The sequence below is a fragment of the Hypanus sabinus genome, unplaced genomic scaffold (assembly GCF_030144855.1).
Source record: "Hypanus sabinus isolate sHypSab1 unplaced genomic scaffold, sHypSab1.hap1 scaffold_238, whole genome shotgun sequence".
In the NCBI taxonomy this organism is placed as follows: domain Eukaryota; kingdom Metazoa; phylum Chordata; class Chondrichthyes; order Myliobatiformes; family Dasyatidae; genus Hypanus; species Hypanus sabinus.
Genome location: NW_026780497.1, coordinates 578,825 through 601,779, shown reverse-complemented (window position 1 = coordinate 601,779; position 22,955 = coordinate 578,825).

Here is a 22,955-nt window from a genome sequence, read left to right as displayed (position 1 = left end):
ATTTCGGGTCCCGTGATCACAATAGCATTAGCTTCAATATTTATGGAGAAGGACAGGATTGGACCTAGAGTTGAGATTTTTGATTGGAGAAAGGCTAACTTTGAGGAGATGTGAAGGGATTTAGAGAGAGTGGATTGGGTAAAGTTGTTTTATGGGAAGGATATAATACAGAAATGGAGGTCATTTAAGGTGAAATTATGAGGGTAAAGAATATTTATGTTCCTGTGAGGTTGAAAGGAAAGGTTAAAGATTTGAAAGCACCAAGGTTTTCAAGGGATATTAGAAATTTGGTTCGGAAAAAGAGGGATATCTACAATAGATATAGGCAGCAAGGAGTAAAGGAATTGCTCGAAGAATATAAATAATGTAAAAAGAATCTTAGGAAAGAGATTAGAAAAGCTAAAAGAAGATACGAGGTTGGTTTGACAAATAAGGTGAAAGTAAATCCGAAAGGTTTCTACATTTATATTAAAAGCAAGAGGATAGTGAGGGATAAAAGTGGTCCCTTAGAGAATCAGAGTGGTCAGCTATGTGTGGAGCCGAGGGAGATGGGAGAGATTTTGAACGATTTCTTCTCTTCCGTATTCTCTAAGGGGAAGGATATTGAATTGTGTAAGGTGTGGAAAACAAGTAAGGAAGTTATGGAACCTATGACAATTAAAGAGGCGGAAGTACTGGCGCTATTAAGAAATTTAGAAGTGGATAAATCTCCGGGTCCTGACAGGATATTCCCCAGGACCTTGAGGGAAGTTTCTGTAGAAATAGCAGGAGCTCTGACGGAGACCTTTAAGATGTCATTAAAAACGGGGATTGTGCCGTAGCATTGGCGTATTGCTCATGTGGTTCCATTGTTTAAAAAGAGTTCTAGAAATAAGCCTAGCAATTATAGACCTGTCAGTTTGACATTACTGGTGGAGAAATTAATGGAAAGTATTTTTAGAGATAGTATTAATAATTATCTGGATAGACAGGATGTGATTAGAAGTAGCCAGCATGGATTTGTGCGTGGAAGGTCATGTGTGACAAACCTTATTGAATTTTTTGAAGAAGTTACGGGGAAGGTTGACGAGGGTAAGACAGTGGATGTAGTCTACATGGACGTCAGCAAGGCCTTTGAGAAAGTTCCACATGGAAGGTTATTTAAGAATGTTCAGTCGTTAGGTATTAATGCTGGGGTAATAAAATGGGTTCAACAGTGGCTAGATGGGAGATGCCAGAGAGCAGTGGTGCATAATTGTTTATCAGGATGGAGGCCGGTGACTAGCGGGATGCCTCAGGGAACTGTTTTGGGCCGAATGTTGTTTGTAATATACATAAATGATCTGGATGATGGGGTGGTAATTTGGATTAGTAAGTAAGCTGATGATACTAAGGTAGGAGGTGTTGTGGATGATGAGGTGGGTTTTCAAAGCTTGCAGGGAGATTTATGCCGGTTAGAAGAATGGGCTGAACGCTGGCAGATGGAGTTTAATGCTGAGAAGTGTGAGGTTCTACATTTTGGCAGGAATAATCCAAATAGAACATATAGGGTAAATGGTAGGGCATAGAGGAATGCAATGGAACAGAGAGATCTCGGAATAACAGTGCATAGTTCCCTGAAGGTGGAGTCTCATGTAAATAGGATGGTGAAGAAGGCTTTTGGAACGCTGGCCTTTATAAATCAAAGCATTGATTACAGAAGTTGGGATGTAATGTTAAAATTGTACAAGCCATTGGTAAGGCCAAATTTGGAATATTGTGTACAGTTCTGGTCACCGAGTTATAGGAAAGATATCAATAAATTAGAGCGAGTGCAGAGAAGATTGACTAGGATTTTACCTGGGTTTCAGCCCTTAAGTTACAGAGAAAGGTTGAACAAGTTGGGTCTCTATTCATTGGAGCGTAGAATGTTGAGGGGGGATTTGATCGAGGTATTTAAAATTTTGAGAGGGATAGATAGAGTTGACGTGAATAGGCTGTTTCCATTGAGAGTAGGGAGATTCAAACGACAGGACATGATTTGAGAGTTAGGGGGCAGAAGTTTAAGTGAAACACGAGGGGGTATTGTTTAACTCAGAGAGTGATAGCTGTGTAGAATGAGCTTCCTGTAGAAGTAGTAGAGGCCAGTTCAGTTGTGTCATTTAAGGTAAAATTGGATAGGTATATGGACAGGAAAGGAGTGGAGCGTTATGGGCTGAGTGCGGGTAGGTGGGGCAAGGTGAGATTAAGAGTTCGGAACGGACTAGGAGGGCCGAGATGGCCTGTTTCCGTGCAGTGATTGTTATATGGTTATATTCAGTAGCAGAACCGCCCGTAATATCCCAAACTCTCTGAACCCCCACCCCACCCACACCGGAACTGATACAGCTGTTATTTTTCTGTCATGTTACTTCTTTCGTTAAGGTCATTAATCTGTGTATACTTGTCTTCCTGATTTGTTCCACAGTTACTCTTTCTGCGGATAGAAAATGTTCGACTGTCTGTCAGTGGTGCAGATGCATGTATCATGTGTTGGTTAACCCTATCAGCGTTTACAGCCTGCGCTTTGGACAAACAACCATAGAAATTCAGAAGGTACTATCGGAAGCGGGACAGAGTGCAGATGAGACTGCTCTCCCTTTTCTAAGCCAAGAATTGGATAGGTAATTATGGGTTCATCATGCCCGGTGACAGAGAGAATCAAGGTCTTTATCAGCCGAAGAACTTTGATTCTACAGAGGAGGCGCCGATCTGTGGTGTTTACTTTGATTGTTGAGTAATGGAGAGGACAGAGGCTTGCACTGTGCTCAGAGTCAAAAACAAACAGGCGAATGAAACGTTCATTGCAGCTGTCGTGTGATATTTATGGAAGATTGGTGCAGCGGGCAGGGACAGATTTTGGAATGGGCGCAAATTTAAGTTTACATTCCCGATAGGTAAAAAACAACACAAGGAAAGAGATCGGCGCGTATCTTTGAAAATCCGCGGTGGTTGGGGCAGTCTACACGATGCACTGGAACAACTCAACAAGGCTCATGGACAACTTCCTAACCTACGACTGCAACCATCTAGAAGTTCAGGAGCAGCAAAGCATGGCGATTCCGCTGCCTGGACATTTCCCTCTAAAATACGCCATTGTAACGCGGAAAGGAATATCGCAATTCCATTACAGTCTCTGAGTCAAGACCCTGGTTCTGTCCCCCCAACAGCCATGTGGGATACCCAGTCCTCAAGTACATCAGCTGTTCTCCATCCGTTCGCAAAGACAGGCAGGGATGGACAATACAATGCCGGGTCAGCTTGAGAAGTTCACGGCTCTTGAGCAAGTAAAACACAAATTGAATATCGGGATTTGACAGCATCCTTAACTGTCGGAAAAGACAATAAGTCGTCAGTCTGACCGGGCGTTTTCAACCATTGCCGAATATAAACGTGGAGTTACGAATATATATCAAGCAAACAAAAAGGACCGTGTGTATTTGTGGGTAACATGGGGAGCAGTGGACGTGATATGCGTGTTGTGTGTGATAAGAAAACTATAGTATAGCTACCTCTCGAAATAGTTTCAGCATCGGACATCGACTTACCAGAGATGGCAACAACAGCAAGAATTGGGTAGTAAATCGGAGCAAAGTTCCAGAGCGCGATTTGGATCCGCTGTGATAATGTCAGTTCATCTGAATGAGTTTTGAAGTGAGCATCCCCATTGAAACGTTCTGATCCATTGGTGTAACTTTCCACTGAACTGATCCCAGATTCAGACCCAGTCCTGAACTGTCCCACTCCACTCTCCAGAGCTTGTGCGTCGGAACTCCGATTCCCGGGTCTGTTGAACAATGTCATTACCGGAGGCGATGCTCGTACTGACAATCATTGGAGGCAAACCCTATTTGTAATACAGAAGCACGCTCCAATGACTTAATCAGACCTCATGGGTGTTCACTTAATTAAACCCAGTGGATGAACAGGTGCAGTTAACCCCTGCGTTGACAGTGAAATAAAGTGGCAAGTATAGAGTGGAGGGAACAATATGAAAGGATCGGGGTTTAAACTTATTTCTCATGAGCTTGCAGTAGAGAAACTATCACCGAACATTTCCTCCAGACGGCTGGCACATTAGATAGCTGATTGTTTGTTTGTGTGTTTGTTTTTTAAGTACACGGTCTGTTGTTCACTTGTATGAGCGATCGGTGATAAACTTTCTAAGGCTCAAGGACAGGATTAAAAGCTCAACTTTCCAAACGTAGAAACCGATAAAAAAAAACACAAGTTATAAAACAAGAAAGCTTGAAAACCACAAGGACCCTGTGAAATTTCGATGTCGAAACATGATAGATCGTATGGCGGATAGTGATGCTCCACCAGGAATATTGCATTCTCCGGTTATACTTAATCCTGTACACTCGGATCTATACTCAGCATCATCCCCCATCACACTACGCTCGCTTTCCATAAATTAGAATTCCATTTAATTACTCCTTTAATCACTGAGCGAGGGACAAGTAAACATTTCTTCTCAATTACTTTGCACCGACAGAAGCTACTGATGATATTTCTCCCCCCTGAATCCGCATTATTTGCAATGACGAGAAAATCTGCAGATGCTGGAAATCCAAGCAACACACGCAAAATCTGGCGGAACTCAACAGGACAGGCAGCATCTATGGAAAAGTGTGAATAGTGGATGGTTCAAGTTGAGGCCATTCATTAGTACTAGCAATAGAAAACTGAAGTCCTACAAACGCGGGCTCAAGAACTACTACTTCACTTTAGACCAGCAGTGTGAAGTTCCGCACGAAGTTCCTCCAGTTTCCGTCAGTCGGCAGTGTAAATCGACGTTGATTGGATGAGCAAAAGTCGAGTTTACCAAGGGGATAACAGTTATGATCATCTAAATTCGAAGAAGAACAAAGATAAACAAATAAAAGGCTCACATTTAACGGGGAGAGAATCACTGTCCACCACGGAATTAACCCCAGTGAACTGTACACCCGGATGTCTTCTACTCCATATTCTTTTCGCGGACAATTATTAGATTCATCTCGAAAACTCGGCTCCCTATCTCTGCAGTGCTTTTAATGTCTCCTGGTAAATTGAAATATCTTTATTGTCATTGCATAGTACAATTTGTCACGCACCGATACAGCGGAAATGAATTTGCAGCGCTCGTACTCAATGCTATAAAACAACAAATAAAATAAATAAATAATAAATTTGAAAATGTAAACAGCCAGTACAATCTATGTCCAGCAGTCCAAAAACACAACTCAGATGAAAAACACTGATTGTTTTCTCCCAACTTTTTCGGTTGGCTTACTATCCAGATAAAAAACAGTTTGCATAAATACTCCGCTTTCGCATAATTCTGCTTCGAGTTTCCATGCCTCTCCTCGCTTGCTCGCTTGCCTCTACTTGCTTTAATGTAGTTGCGGGGCACTATGCTACCGTGCTCGCTTATCCGCCTCGTATTTCATAATCCGCATTCTCACCACAAATCACTACCGGGTAAAAAAGCAGGAATAAGGGGTTTCAGAGTTCAAAGTATCTCAGTGCTATAAAAGATGAGGCAGTAGTTGAAATAGATCCGCTAAAAAGTTGCAAGCAAATATATTTAATTTCAGCAACTTGGTCCGAGATCGTGCTGAGTAGAGATGCCTGCATGATTTCAAGTTTGCTGGAATAATAGAGACATAAAACTCTGCGATAAAAATCGACCCTACGGCTCACCTAATGGTGCTGAAGCATTATTCTGCCGTGTCCCGTTGACCCGTAACCGGACCATTCCTGTCCATAACCTTCCCATCCATGTATTGGTACACGTTGAAGTAGAATCTCAGCCCTCCTGTAACTCATTGCACACTCCCACAACCATCGAGTGAATAACTTCCCCTTGATGTGTCCTTAAACATTACAGCTTTCACATTTAGCCTCACGTAAATTCAGTGTAAAGAAAGCCTGCTTGCGTTGACCCCATCTATATCCTTCATAAATGTACAGTATTTATCTTACTCACATCTCCCCTCATTCTCCTACACTGTGGGGAATATATTCACAACTTATTAAACTTATCCCTTAAGCGGCAGAGTCAAGTTCCAGCACATTCCGGCAATGTTTTTTTTTCTGCACACCATTGTATTTCTATGTCTTCTGTGGGTAGTAGTACCATCTTGTTCCCGTGGTGTCACGTGGCTCTGCGCCGTGTCCAAGGAGGCATTAGACGAGGACTGGACGCTCGGGGCCTTATGACAACATGTCGTATGAGAGCAGTTGCTGTGTATCAGAAATCCTGGTTATGTGAACACTAACGTCCGGTAGAACAACTCTGAAAAGTATTGACTGCGGCCGGGATTACCCATCTTCTAAAAACACTGCCCAGAGGAAGGTGATGGCAAACGATTACTGCACAAAAAATGCCGCAAACTATTATGGTCATGGAAAGGGTATGACCGCTTAAGTCTGATAGGCACCAATGGCATCCAGCAGCACGTGGTCGCGGAACTCTTATTGAAACGCACTCGCATTCTCTGAGGTTCACACTCCCTAATACTGGCCAAACTGGTGTGGTCTTCGCCATTCCCAGTCACCAACTTCGCTCTATTTCGTAGTAATGTGCTTTGTGTGTGTGTATGATCCTGAACTGCTCGCCGCTCCAATCATTTCATCTGTGGTGCCGAGGACTGTGGCCACAAATGACTTAGGATTTTATTTTTTATCTCAATAATATCCTGCTATCTGTCGAGAATGATGTTAATTTGAGCCATTTTCATTCGTAAAACCACTGAAATAATTTAATATAATTTACATAGAGATACTACGCAGAATAGACCCTTCCAAACCTCTGAGCCGCGCCTCCAGCAATCCATTGATTTAACACGGTATAGTTTACAACGAAACATTATCCTCATAAAAGGCACATCTTTGGACTGTGGTAGGAAACTGGATCAATCGGAGTAAACCCACGCATTCACAGAAGATTCTGACGAACCGAGTTGTAACGGAATGGCGCTAGTCGCTACCCTGAAACATTTCACCATTCACACAGCCTCTCCCACGATCAGTGGAATGCAGATTGCTTGCATTTACCACATCTCTACCCTCTTTGAATTTCTATATCTCCACCAAATCTTCTGCCATTCTCCTGCGTTTTCAAGAATGAACCCATTCCCTGTAGGTCAGGTCCTCAGGTCCCTGTAACTATTTTCTTTACTCTTTCAATCCTACTGCAATGTCGTTTGCAGGCAGGTGGCCAGAACTGCACACAATACTCCATATTAGACCTCAACGACATCTTTGATGTATGAAGGGCAATCTGCCAAATGATCATGTTATCTCCTTACGACTTTCAAGGGAATATGGTTCAGTGATCCTACATTCTACGGCACTCTTCAATGCCCTGCCGTTTAGTAAGTGTGTGTGTGTGTGTGTGTGTGTGTGTGTGTGTGTGTGTGTGTGTGTGTGTGTGTGTGTGTGTGTGAAAGTATTCAATGTAATTACAAATGGAGCCGGGGTGTGCCGCAGCATGTAAAATGCAACTACGTAGTTTCAGAGATCATATTAGATGTTAATCACGGTCTTTCCCCGAGAGAAGGAGAGGGAGACTGAGATAAATAGAGAGAGAGAGACAGAGACAGATAGATGGGGGTGAGTTTCTGTCTGCTTCTTCCTGTGTTACATGTCGAATGATGGGTGCTTGTTGATTATAGAGGGTGGTAAAAGAGAGAGAGGGAGAGAGAGAGAGAGAGAGAGAGAGAGAGAGAGAGAGAGAGAGAGAGAGAGATGAATACATGAATTTGAGATAAAGTCGGTATGACGTCGAGAAATAAAACAGAAGTGGTGAGTAAAATGCGGGAAGCTTGGAAGAAGTGGTTCACTGTGAAACATGACGAATTTAGTTTGTGATGTACAGTAGGATATATAAATATGTGGTATATCATAAAATACCCCCGAAGTCAGTTTAAACATAGTAACTCTATGGAAAATACTTTATACGTTATACTTTACTGTCACGAAACAATTGATGTTAGAGAGTACAATCATCACAGTGATATTTATTTCTTTGCTTCGCGCTCCCTGAAGTACAAGTCGAAGTAAATACAATAAAATTTTAAATTGTCAATCTTAATTAGAAAATAGAAAATGGAAAGTAAGATAGTGCAAGTCAGGTCCGGATATTTTGAAGGTACGGCCCAGATCCCGGTCAGGATCCATTCAGCAGTCTTATCACAGTTGGAAAGAATCTGATCCCATATCTGGTCGAACGAATCTTCATGCTCCTGCACCTTCTCCCGGAGGGAAGTGGGACAGAAAATGTGTTGGCTGGGTGGGTCATGTCCTTGATAATCCTGGCAGCACTGCTCCGGCAGCGTGTGGTGTAAAGTGTGGTGTGGTGTAAATGACAGCAGCATCGAATATCATGTAAATTTAGACTGATCTTAAATGTGTTTAAAAATGTATCTGACATTTACGGTATACATTTCACACAGACAAACTTTAAACACACCCGCCCAGCATTGCGGGAGAAGCATTTCACACTTCAAACCAACAAGTGACCAACTGCATTAACGATTTGTTCAGTTTAATATCCGCACGAAATCATTGAGAATTTGATGTAACCGCCGGCTGCAACTCTCCAGTTCACCACTTCTCTCAGCATTATGAAGGGATCATTTTCTCCGTAAATGCCAGGGAAGTCTCGACCCATACGCTGCATTTTCCTCGTGAGCCCGCACTGTTTACATATCTACACACCGCCATTTGTTACCCAAACAAGGAACAAATTCCGCATGAATTGAGCTGAGAAATTCTCAGTTCAGGTGGACTGTATGCCCAAGCTTCAATAAATAAAAAGAAAGAAAGAAAAAAAGATGCGAGAAGAATTTATGTGATCAAATGGCTTCTTCCGGAGTTCGGACACTCCCGGAACATAGGACAGTCCATCACATGAACTTCCGGCCCATGATATCGGTGCCTTCCATGATGCCAAATACAACCAATCCGTGCAGTCCATCTGCTTCGTTTCATGTACCTCCCGAAAAGCAACCGAATGCCGCTGTCACATTCGGTCTCGTGCATTTGTCCAACTTGATTCTTTTAAACGTATCCCCTCTCATCAATGCCCGTGTCCTCGACAATTTGTCATTTCGAACACGAGAAATTTATTCTGGTGGCCGACAGTAATTTGCGTTCCTGATTTTGTAACCTTCAGTCAGGTCCAAGGGAAAATAATTAGTTAATCTAAACCTTCATTTGCCAGCACGCAGTGGTAGTCTCCACTGCTTCTAAACGTTTGCCAGATTCTACCCTTCCCGAACTACAGTAATTCCGAATGGCAGTCACCGACGGTGTGAATAAACTTTCTTCCTCCTGTGCTTCACAATAAACCAAAGCCCACTGCGCGTTGACACACCTGTTGTTGGAACAGATTGCTCCCGCTTGAACCCATTTATGCTTCTCATCATTTGAATTACACTGTTACGTCTGATCAGATTGTTCTACGTCCCAGAAATGAAACACTGTCTTTTCAAAGGCTCCTCTTTGGTGAAATATTAGATCCCACGTAACATTCACCCATGTCCCACTTCTGCACATTCATGTAGTGCAATCACATCTGTATCGAACTGTGACCATCAGAACTACACATTTTATAGCATCGGTGAAACAACTTACTGTATGTTTCATAACGCAGGCAACACAACTTCGCTACTTTCATAAAGTGGGTAATAATGCTAAGTAACCTTTTTGAATTATTCACCTTTAATTGAAACTACAGACGTGCAGAAATATTCAATAGGTTCGCCTTTATCCTAGGTGGAAGAAGATCGAATGGTAACATGATCGAGACTTATTAATTCACAAGAGGTGCAGTAGGGTTAGACAGCTAAAGTGATTTTCCTGTAATAAAGGGAGCAGAGAAAGAGTTTAAAATATATGACAGAAGAAAAATCGCAGGCTCGTCACTGAGTTTCTATTTGGGTTCACTGATATACGGTCGGACAGATGTATTAAAGACGGGATGCAATAGACGAGTCTGTCAGAAATGGAGGTGTGATGCTTCTGCAGTCAGATAGCAATAGGAAATATACAACATATGAATGAGGCCTAGCAAAGTGTCATACACAGTCGAAAGCACCGGTCTTTATATCACATATTGTAAGGGCAAGTTTATAATTCTCTCTCCCTCTCCCCTGCACTCTCTCCCAGTTTCTCATTCCCTCTACTGATTTTTCTCTCATAGTCTTCTCCTCCTTCTCTGTCTCCCCGGCTTTTCTCTCGCATTTATCTCCCCCTTCTTTCTCTCTTCAGACTCCCGGACACCTGTCTCTCCATATCCCCCGATCTCTTTCTCCTCCCTCTTGTCTTTTACATTTTCTGCCCCCCCCCCCCGCCGCATCCAGTTTCTCTCCAACTCCGGTTCCTTAGCCCAACCCCGAACTCTATCCCAGATTCACGCTCCCTTACCAACCCCATACGTCTGCGCTCCTCCGAGCTCTCTATCGGCCATTCTCTTTCTCCTACATTCACTTTCTAGAACCTGAGGCTCTCTTTCTCAGATCAAACTCTCCCCTCCCTTCTCTTGCTCCTTGACCCGGTTTAACTCTTTTCCTCAGTGTCTTTCTTCCTCCGGGCCATCCCCCTCGCGGTTTCTCCCCACTCCAAATCTCTCTACTCCAGATCGTTCTCCTCACCGCGGTCGCACTTCTCATCCAAGAATACATCACACTACTGGGCTCTCTATATCCAACCACCCCGCGGAATCTCTACAGAGGGCTCCCTCCCTGTCTCATTCTCCACACCAATTGCCAAGTCTCACTCTCTCAAGTCTTCCACACTCTGTTACAGATTGTTTCTCTCTCGTCTCTTTCTGTCCAGTTCCTTCCCCTCTCCACGCACACTCTCTAATAAAGCCGTCTCCTGTCCGGTCCCATACTCTCTTCACTTCCAGACCTACCTGTCCCCGATCGTCTCTCTTTGACCAATCTCTCTCGCCCTCTCTCTGCCCTCGTCCCCGTCTCTTTCTTTCGCTGTATCTCTCCCCTCGTCTACATTCTCTCCCATGTCTCTCTCCCTCCACCTCTCTCCCACCGTTTCTCTTACTTCGATTCTCTCCCCACCATCTGTCAACGCATCACTTTTATCTCCGTTCCCTCCCCCCCGCTGTCTCTGAAATTTTACCAGCTTTCACATAAAAACTAAAATTATAATGAACATGCGATTGTACTGGAGTGAATGCAGAGGATGCAGTTTGCTCGGATAGAAATTTATTACAAATCAGGAAACGACGTTCCTTCCTTGAAGCAGACTAGGAAATGGGGATTTCCATAGAAACCTGTGCAATTATGAATAGCATGCACGAGTTCTGTAGTGCTAACACATCTCAATAACAGATTTATATAATATCAAGGACATGTAAGGGTTACTGTAAGTTCCTGTAGAGTATTTGACTTTCCTTTTCATTTCATCGTTCTGAAAAAGTCAAAGGAAACGAATGGAATTGACTTCTACTGTTCAGGTGTTGAATATGTTGAGTGGGAATCTGTTGATGCAGAATTAAAAACAAATACAAAAGCGGGAATGTTTAATAATTGGTGGGGTGTTGAGGTGTGGGTGGCCGAAGAATCTGTTCCTGTGCGGTGTCTCTCTCGGGCTCTGAGCCTGTTTTATTCTCGCCGCTTTCACGTTCTCATAAAACGGCAGGTTCTGTTGTGTGAAAATAGAAAATACTAATACCTCGTCTGGCTGGAATTAGATATTGTGTTTATTAATTAGTTGAATTATTGACGACAGCGGATATTTCGCTGCGCTGATGAACTGCTCTCTGAACTTGGACTGAGTTACCCCGTAAATAAACGTGTTTGTGCAGCAACTTTATATTATCCGGTGTGTTGAAATATGTATTCCGAGTCGTTGTAATTATTTTGATCTAGCCCAGCAATGGTGTAATAAAGGAATTCATCAACAATCACCGACCACCGGATGATGAAACTTCCGGAGATGGTGCGAAGTAAGATCACAGACCTCCTCCTGCTCTCCATCTCCGGATCACTGCGTTTCTCTGTCTTGCTCTGACCCTTCAACATCTTACGGCCGCGACTATTCACTGTAATGTGTCTGACCATCAGAGCGTTAAACAGTAGTATTAAAACAAATGCCAGCATAACGGCGGAAAACGGCGGTGTCAGTATAGGAGCCCGGTTTTGGAATACAGTCCCAGGGTATATTGTCTATCACTTACTTACAAAGAAGCAGAGCACATTTTTACAAAAAAGCAGAACACCGGTAGTTGTCAGAACCACAGCCGCAGTTTTCCCGGTGCAATATTTTGCCTTCAGCTTCTGGCAACAAATGGCGACAAAACAATCAAACGTGAAAGTGACAGTGAAACAGACAGACATTTCTGCGGCTGTCTTTTTCAGGAGAAAGATCACACTTCATACTAGAGTAATGTCCAGGAAAGTCCCTGGAAAGCAGTAATAACTGACCCGCCACAGAATGATCTCAAAGACGATAGATGCAGATCCGCCATCGCCATGGCAACCAGGTAGCGAGTGGTACAGATAGAGAGGCCGCACTTTCCGCGGGACAAGATCACAATCGCCACGAAACTCACTGCGAGAAGAAAAAAATAATGCGTGAATTGCTGTCTCGCCATTATCTGTGTCTCAAGGCTGAGCTTAAGTGGAAATTCATAACAATCGAACTTTAAGTATACAGTAGCTCATTTCTGGAAGTTTAAACAGTTTACATTGGGTGTGGCAGATGCCTCAAACGAGTTCATACTTGGTGAAGGGGTACTGTACTCGGTACCGGAAGAGGAGTAACGTTGGGGAAGGAACATTTTCAATGGATCATCGAGGGCTCTTTGGAGAATTCAATTTAAATCTCCCAGCATTAGTTTGTTTGTTCCCCCCTCCCACCTACCCACCGATGAGTAGTCTGGGCACTTTGGCATCTTTCTTAACGATGTTGACTGCCTCGTTCAGTTACCTTTCTTCTGGGACTATCCGTACGGCGAAGCTCTGCTCCCTCCATCTCTGCCCGTTCACAGAATTGAAAGTTGAAGTCAAATTATTTTCCCCCATTCGCATGTCTTTGTCTCCGCCTCGATTCCCCGTTTGTCACGCGCCCACAGAAGCCCCTTTTGCCTCTCTTATTTTATATTCTGCAACTACTGTTGATCGGGGTTATTTCACAAAATGTCAAAGTGTCCGATCAGACGTTTCCAATTTTCACTTTTAATCGTTTAGCCTGACTCGCTGAATGTTTCAGGGATCTTGCACGTTCTTGCTTATCCCACCCAACGACCAAAGAAAAGACATCTTGAAAAACTTGAAAAACATCTGACTTTTTTAGGGTTTGCTGCAAATTACTGCATCATTATTCCAAATGCATCGACGTTCGTGGTCCGAGAGCGGGCGTATTTCATGAGCCTTAGTCCGTCTGACTTTTAATGGACACCGCCGGGTTGCCTCCTAACCCTTGGACACATGGAGCAAACTAGCTAACTGAGTAGTTCAGAGCATTATCTGAGAGACTTTCAGATCTAAACGCGATAGTTATTTCGATACACTATAAAGAAGACTTTGGTGAACGCTACTAGGCCGAAATGCCTGTTAATGTCAAAAACGTTCTAATATTGCGTTGAATATCTCGGACGAGTCCATTCGGGTCATGCGTTCCCTTCAGATTTGCAGAAATATCTTGAAATCTGAATGTGAAGCCTGTCGCGTTGTTGGTGCAACTCCAAGTAGCCCGTAAAGGTGACGAGTGCGCTGGATTATAGGTGTTTTCTTCGACAAGCGACCGGGCATTGATAAATCTCAACTGCCTGCCATGAGTCCATCTCCCCGATCTTCTACTCTTCATCACTTTCACGTGCCGGGATATTTTCAGCCAACTCGGTTTTGTCACGACAAACACGTGGTATCTGCAATTGCGGAAAATTCAAGCAAGACACTCAAAATGCTGGTGGAGCGCAGAGGGCCAGGCAGCATCTATCGGAAGAAGCACTGCCGACGTTTCGGGCCGAGACCCTTCGTTAGTTATAGATGCTGCCTGCTGCGTTCCACTGGCATTTTGTGTGTGTTGCTCGGTTTTATCACAATGCCGGCTCCACTCTCACTGATACAACCCCATCATAACACTGTCGGTAACTGAGTGAGTCCAAATACCGCTCTCACAGAAAAACAGTTGTTAGTTCGTCTCTGTTCTTACCAGGAACACCAATAATGGCAATGGTCAAGTAATATATCTTTCCCACAAGGTACAATGCTTCAAACGTTCTGTGTGAGATCCTGCCTGTCTTCCAGCTGCATATAATCCTGACGAAGAAACTCTGAGCAGCTGAACTTCCACGGTCATTCATTTATACTCGACCCAGCACGCTGAATATCCAATACTGCACAAGGCTGACGTGCCTTCCAACAGCTGGGGTAAAGAAATAACCATGACGTCACTGAAATATAATCCCAGTTGTGATGCGGAAGGTTGACAAAAAGTTGCAAAATCTCAAATAAGAAGAAATGATGATTTGAGAATTCAGTGAATGTTGTTACTAAATATTCTTAGGCTCACCTCTCGGTTTCAGAATTATTATTCATGGTCTTGTCAATTCCGAGAATCCATAGACTTCGTAATGATAGACCAATGAGACAACGCCATTCGGCTGCTCTGTTTCATTCTGGGAATTGTCTCTGTTATAGATCTTGCAACAGAAATATAAAGACGAATATGTTATTATCACGCTCCTGTAATTTAGTGAAGAGCCTTAAACTAATATCGCAGCCAGGGTTACGCAGATACTGAACGCATGCAAACCGTTAATCAGATTAACTGCAACAACCGCAAATTTCTGGACGAACTCAACAGTTCAGGCAACATCTTTGAACGTGATTAATCTGTCGACCACTCCGGACCAGACCCTTCATCAATGTAATTAATTCTGTGTCGAGCATCTCAGCTCCATCGATTGAAGCGTAATTTCTCAGTAGCCAATCATCTCAGTTTCTATTCCCATTCCCGGTCGGACTGTCGGTCAATGGTCTTCCCGTGTGCCACGAAGAGGCTACCCTCAGGCTGGATGAGCTACTCCTCAAATTCCGTCTAGGTGCCCTCCAATCTGATGGCAGGAACATTGATTTCTCCGACTACCGATAATTTCCCCTTGTTCGTTTCCCTGCACTGGCATATCATCACTTTTCCTGACCAGTCTGTGACCTTCATGTACTGCACTTCCTCCTTCCCATTCTTCCAGGATCCACACTCCTCTCCTATCAGATTCCTTCTTCTGCGGACCCTTGCTTGTATTTGACTTACCTCCACCCAGCCTGTTATTTAACCCCCTTCCCCACTCATGAGACTTCACCTATCCACTTCTAGCTTGTGCTGCTTCCCTCCCCCAAGGTACTTCTTCTAATATCTTCCTCCTTCCTTTTCACCCCCGACGAAGGGTCCTGGCCCGAAACATCTTCTATTTATTCATTTCTGTAAATGCTGCCAGACCTGCTGAGAACCCCAATGGTGTTTGTATGTGCATTCAAATGATACACATGCATTCTTTCAAGTACTAGACCAGTGGCCGTCAATGTTCACACGGGCATGAAGCAATGTACTTCAATCACCGTGTACAGGACCCTCGGATTTTGCAAATGCTTAATCCGACAGAGCATCTGTGTTCATTACACTTGTACCAATAATGACTATAGTTCGGCAGATGAACAAAATTGTTAGCCTTGTTGTCAGAGAGTCGTAATAACGTATTTGACAATCTGAGCTGCACTTTCACTGTATATATAACGCAACGTTATATTTTCTGTCTTTTCTTTTGCGCTGACGTGTTACTTCGATGTGTTTATGTATTTAAATGGTCATAAGTAGAACCATTCACTGTGTCTAGAGGCTCCATGCCGTCGTACCTCAATGCGTTATTGGTTATGGGATTCAATTGGTCATTTTGTCAGATAGTTACCGAAGGATAGACAGGGGTCAGTATTGAGGTACGAGATGATTACCTTCCATGCGTGAGCTGGGCTGGGATATTCACAGAGGGACGGAATTCTCGAGAGTGCTGACGTAGAGACGGACAAGGAAATTGAATTTCAAACATCAATGATGGTGGCGATGCGGATTAATAATATGGTGTACAATACAGTCCGAATACCTGCCTCCACTGATGGGAAAGGTCATGATGGACTCATCGATAATAATGGTTCGATTAGAGTTTGGTAATGATTGTGATCCACATAGGTAATGCGTGTGATTACAGTGGAGCCGATGCTTTCACCATGAAGTTGCCGAACATTGAACTTTTCAGATAGCAGCGGATAATTTGTCATTCTCTCACTGAACTGAAGGAGGGAAAGGTGATTCGTACATTAGTTTAAAAGTTATCAGTGGCATACATTTGTTCAGTATTGAAGCAAATTTCCATGTCAGGCGAATCAAGTGCGAAGGAAATACGCTTCATGGATGTGTAACGTTTAGAGTAAATTACCGTATTTCTGGTCGTGAGCTATACTATCTCCTTTACAATAGCTTGATAGGAAGAGATAGGACGTTCTTCGTTTTGTTGATATAACGATTTGATGCAACGATTTAGTTGCAGACCTGTCGACCCCAGCCACCGCACCTCAGTGTGCACAGAAAGGTCTGCATTCATTAGAGTGAACAAGGTAACACACGCGAGTTCTCATGGATAAACATACACTCTTGTACCATTCCTGGTTTCTCCGCCCCGACGACTTAGCCAAGTTGATGCTTTCCAAAAGCCCCAGCATATCCTCTTGGCTAATATTTGCATTCTCAAGCTTTTCAGTCTGCTGCACGTCATCACTACAATCACCAAGATGCTCTTCAACAGTGAATATTGAAGTAAATTATTCATTAAGTACCTCTGTTATTTCTTACGGTTCCATACACACTTTCCCACTGTCACATTTGATGAGTCCTATACATTCACATCTAATCCTCTTGCTATTCACATACTTGTAAAATGCCTTAGAGGTTTTCCTAATCCTGCCCGCCGAGGCCTTCTCATGGACGCTTCTGCCTCTCCTAATTTCTTACTTAAGCTCCTTCCTTTTAGCCTTATAATCTTCTAGATCTCTATGATTACGAAGCTCTCTGAACTTTTCTTAAGCTTTTCTTTTCTTCTTGACTAGATTTACTACGGCTTTTCTGTACCACGGTCCCTGTACCCTACCATTACTACGCTGTCTCATTGGAACGTACCTATGCAGAATTCCACTCAAATATCCCCTGAATATTTGACACATTTCTTCCGTACCTTTCCCTATCTGTTCCTAATTTCAGCTTCCACGTTCCTGCCTGAGCTTCATAATTCCCCTTACTCCAATAAAATGCTTTACTAACTTGTCAATTCCTATCTCTTCCTATCAAGCTATTGTAAAGGAGATAGTATAGCTCACGACCAGAATTTGTAACAGTTTCTTCACCCAAGCCATCAGACTCCTCAATACGCAGAGTCTGGACTGACACCAACTTACTGCCCGCTACTGTCCCTATTGTCTTTTTATTATTCATCGTAGTACCTGTACAGTTTTGTGCACTTCATGCAGTCCTGGGTCGGTCTGTAGTCTACTGTAGTATTTCTGTGTTGTTTTACGTAGCTCAGAGAAGTTTTTGTATTGTTTCATCTAGCACCATGGTCCTGAAAACTTTGTCCCGTTTTTAACTATGTAGTGTACCAGCAGTTATGGTCGAAATGACAATAAAAACAGACTTGACTTGAGTTATGATCACTATATCCAAAACGCTCTCCTAATGAGAGATCTGACAGCTGACCAGATTGATTTCCCAATACCAAATCAAGTACATTCTCTCCTCTTATAGGCTGATATACATATTGAGTCAAAAGATCTTCCTGAACACACCTTACAAACGCCATCCCATCTACTCCCCTTGCTCTGGGGATAAGCCAATCGATATTTGGGAAATTAAAATCTCCCACCACGACAACTCTTATTATTACAAATTTCCAGGATCTATTTCCCTATCTGCTTCTCGATATCCCTGTTACTATTTGGCGCCTATACAAGGACACCTAGCAGAGTTATTGACCCCTTCCTGTTACTAACCTCCATCCACAGAAACTCAGTCGACAATTCCTTCATGTCGTCCACCTTGTCTGCAGCTACGCCTCCACCTTTACTGCCTTACTCCCTATCCTTTCTCAAACATCTAAAACCCGGCACTTGAAACCATCAATCCTGCCCCAGAACCATCTAAGTCTCTATTATCTCCACAAAATCTTAGCTTCAAGTACTGATACACGCTCTAAGCTCATCTGCTTTGTTCACAATACTCGTTGCGTTAAAATAGACACATCTCAAACCGTCGACCTGAGCGCGTCCCTTTTCTATCACCTGTCTATCCTCCCTCACACACTGTCTCCAAGTTTTCTCTACTTGTGAGCCATCTGCCTCTTCCGCAGTCTCTTCAGTTCGGTTCCCACCGACCAACAATTCTAGTTTAAACTCTCGCCGGTAGCCTTATCAAACCGCCCTGCCAGGACACAGGTCCTCCTGGGATTCAAGTGCAACACGTCCATTTTATAAAGGTCAACCTGCCGGAAAAGAGGTCCTAATGATCCTGAAATGTGAATCCCTGCCCCCTGCTCCAATCAGTGAAACATGCATTTATCCTCCACCTCATTCTATTCCTATTATCACTGTCGCGTAGTACAGGCAGTAATCCCGAGATTACTACCTTTGGGGTCTTGCTTCTCAACTTCCTTCCCAGCTCCCTATCGTCTGTTTTTAGGAGCTCTTCCCTTTTCTTTTATGCCATTGGTACCAATATGTACCACGACCTCTGGCTATATTCCCTCCCACTGCTGGATATCTTGGACCCTGGCATCTGTGAGTCGAACTACCACTCAGAGAAACCACGCAGTTTCTCTCCTGCGTCCACAGAATCGTCTGGCTAACCCGCTAACTATAGTCCCCTATCACAACTGCCTTCCCCTTCCTTTCCCTACCCTTCTAAGCAACAGGGCCAAACTCTGGTCTAGAGACACTACCACTGTTACTTCCCCTCGGTAGTCTGTCCCCTCCAGCAGTACTTAGACAGGAGTACTTATTGTAAGGCGGGACAGCCACAGGGGTACTCCCTAGTACCTGACACTTCCCCTTCCCTCTCATGACTATTACCGATTTTTCTGTCTCCTGTGGCCCGGTGTGACTAACTGCCAATAACTCCTTTCTGTCACCTCCACGGTCTCCGTAACCGGGCGAAGTTCATTGAGCTGCATCGGCTTCTTAAGGAGCTGCAGCTCGACACATCCGGTGCAGTTATGGCCGTCCGGGAGGATGGGAGACTCCAGGACTTCCCACATCTGACACCGAGCATAGAACACCGGCTTCACACGCATATTTCGTTTCCGCAATTAACACAGGTAAAACTACCTCACCTCGTCCCGTTACCGGGTAAGCCTTTTTGACCCAAAGCCCTATCACTCTTCTTCTCTCTATCTCCGCTGCCCGCTGGATATGACGGTCTTCTTTTTAAACCTGACGTCAGGGGGATTTTTTTTTCACGCAGAGAATGATGTGTGCGTGGAATGCTCTGCCGTCCGCAGTGGTGGAAGCGGGTGCAATAGAGTCTTTTAAGAGCCTCTTAGATAGGTACAAAGAGCTGAGAATTATAGAGGGCTATGCACTACGGAAATTCCAGACAATTTCTAGAGTAGGCGACTTGGTCGGCACAATGTTGTGGCCGTATAGAAACATTATAGAAATTATAATTTCTTTTTTCTAAATTCTATGTTCTGGTAAAGTGTATTCTAAGACAAAGCCATGATTTGTCATTGTATTTCCTAAATATTATTGCACTTACTGGCTTTTAGCGGTATTGCTAACACTACTGACTTAACGTCTTTATCACTGAGACAGTTTGACCAGTGAATCTCCTGAAATGAGTTGTTTGCGGATTATAACTATTACCGTTACTTGACTATGGAGATGTGGCTAATGAATGCATACGGTTGGCATCTCGGGCTTCTGGAATATGAATACGTTGTAAAAGATTAAATTAGGTGAAGAGAAAACATTCACTCCTGATTGTGGAGAACTTTACAGTAGTTCATAGTGAGGATATACAAAAGCTATTGAGAATATAACAAGCTAATTTTCCCGGATGAATTTAAGCAGAGCTGACCATACACCCAATTGACTTTCAAAGTCAATTTATGATCAAAGTACCTATTAGTTAGAATATCTGTAGAACGCTTTCCGGCTGACATATTCCGTAAATATGGTAACCATTGTAGAATCAATGAAAGACGATACAAACAGCGGTACACATCCAGCGTTCAGAAGAAAAATAACTGCAATTACAAAAGTAAATAAAAAAATAAATAAACAAAGAAACAAAGAAACAAATAGACAATAAAATGCAAAGAGAAACTGGAAACTATCCAACACTTTCCAACAGCCTGCAACAGTTTAATTCCATGTGAATTACACAGGAAAAATAAAGTGGTACAGAACAGTCACCAAAATCCTCTCAGAATGACATGTTTCATTGCAAAAAGACAATCCTGCTCCAGTTTTATAATCACAGCCTTACAAGTATATTGCACCTGATCCATTATTACATATAGGGTAATACATGATAAACGTCTGGATATAATATTACAGGATATCGAAGCAAAAGAAAAACAATATATTTCATAAATATATCGATTTGAATACAGAAGTACAGAAATGAAAAAGGAGAAAAACTCGAAAAATGCTGAAATAAAACTGGAAATTGAAAGTCTATGGTACACGGACAGTGTATACATTTTCCCGATTTTACTATCTACAACTGGTTCCATCCGAATGTCACTGCACAATAACAGTGAACAATTCGTTCTGCGGCAACGTCTGTGTAAATTTCCCGAAAGCCACAATACTAAACCCGACTGGAATAGTCCGCAAGTTCCTGGCGATTGAGTAAGAGTGTGCTTGTCAATCTCGACAGCTCAGGCTTTATTGATATAAATACATAATAATAAATATGCGATTGTACCGGAGTGAATGCAGAGGCGATTCCACATGCAGTTTCCTCGGATGGAAATTTATTAGAAATCAGGAGGCGAGATGACATTCTTTCCCAAAAGGAGATAACGCACTGAGGTTCTCCATAGAAATTCGCAAAGACGATTATCAGAATTCCTGAGGTCTGCAGTGTTAAATGCTTCTCCAAAGCGAAGGACTTGCGCAAGGTTTACTGCAGGTTTCGGTAGACTTCATTTCCGTCTTCTGCAAAATGACTGAAGTGACGAGTGAGTTGCATTTCTGCCGATTTGGTCTCGAATGTCCACAGATCCTGAGCCGCTGAGTTGTTATCCAAAGGGATGTGGCGGTGACGAGAACGGGAACTTGGTGTAGATAAAAGTGGGAGATGGATGTTTCGGACCGCGGGAGGCCATTTGGTCCGCTGCACTCTCAGTATACTTACGTTAGGGAAACCAAAGACAGCTTCTGTGATCGGTATGAGGAACACTTGTGCTGAGTCCACGCCGGTAGGAGAGTACCCGCAACGAATGACTAAGTAAACGCTACTTTGATCTATCTGAATCAATACCCAAGCCGCGTTTGCCTTCAACACACCCTCATTCTCTGCATTTGAATGTGGCACGGCTGTCTCTTGTCCCAGTTCCGACGGTGAGTATTGAGATAGTCAGGCAAGTAACTGGTTGGTAGTTAAAGCATTGTGGCTGGAGATAAGAATCACGGAAATAATAGTATAATTGTAGAGTGTATTTGGATACGGCTTACATTTACAATACCGTAAGCTCTGCTCAATTCATAAATCCTCTAAGAAATGTATAATGTTGTTGGACCAGGCTTATGAAGATTGCTAATCTGGTGCAAAGTTAATCAAATGCTTCTTTAATAAACACACTTCTCGGATGACAAGAACGCTTGTCGAGGCGGGAACCTTTGCAAATGAACTAGGAAAGAAGGGGGTTTGTTCTGCAGTTACCTGTTCCTATTAATCCTGAGCATAATGAAAATAAACCGAGTTGTATGGATATTCCACGTTGCAATCCGTCAGTTTTGGAAAGGAGGAAATGCATTGCAATCCGAAATTGCTGCGGAAACGGCAAAATGTCGACCAATGCGCATCTAGACGTGAAAACGAACAACAATGAATTTGGCACCGTCCTGCACATTTATATACTGCATCAGGGAGGTAAATGGGTAAATACATGTTTGGGTGTAGGGTGCGGCTGTGAAATAGACACCGCTAGTCTCAGGGGTGATCTATGTGAAGAGAATGATGGTAGTGTTAAATGAATATATCTCATCTACATTTATTCGTGGGACTGACATAGGTTTGTGAGTCACTTTGGGGACTGTTCTATAGGAGGCATATCAACATTATAATGGATGAAGTGTTGAAGTTCTTCATGAATATCCTCGGATACTGGCCATCTGTATCCCGGGATATTATAGGAAACAAGATCAGAGATCATTGTGACCTCTGCAGAGACCTTCGTGCCCTCCTGATCAAACGTTAATGTTTCGAAAGTCCGAGAGATATCTAAAGATGTGCCATTACATGAAGGAAGCAGAGATAAGCCAGGGTAGACGAGTTTTTCAACGGTGGGGAGTCAGCTATTGGATGGGATTCAGCTGGGCGGGATTTGCCCGCAAATACAATTAATGTCGCCGGCAGAGCAGTCACTTTGAAATCGTGGGGAAATAAGTGACATGTGAAATACTGCGAATGAAGGTGTGGAGGAAGCATTTTGGAACGGAAGTCTTCTGTGTAGCAAGTTTTAACTGGGGAGAAAAGTCCGAAATAAGAGATGCATATGGAGTTATGTCCTTGATCCTGATTTCCTGATAGCTACCTTGCAGGTTATTTCGGCATTAACGAGGACAAATGCAGTGCTGGAATTTATTTCAAGCAGATTCTAATTTGATGACAAATAAATTGTAGAGACATTAGATGCAGTGAGGAAACTAAGTTTTTTATAGGTCTAAGTG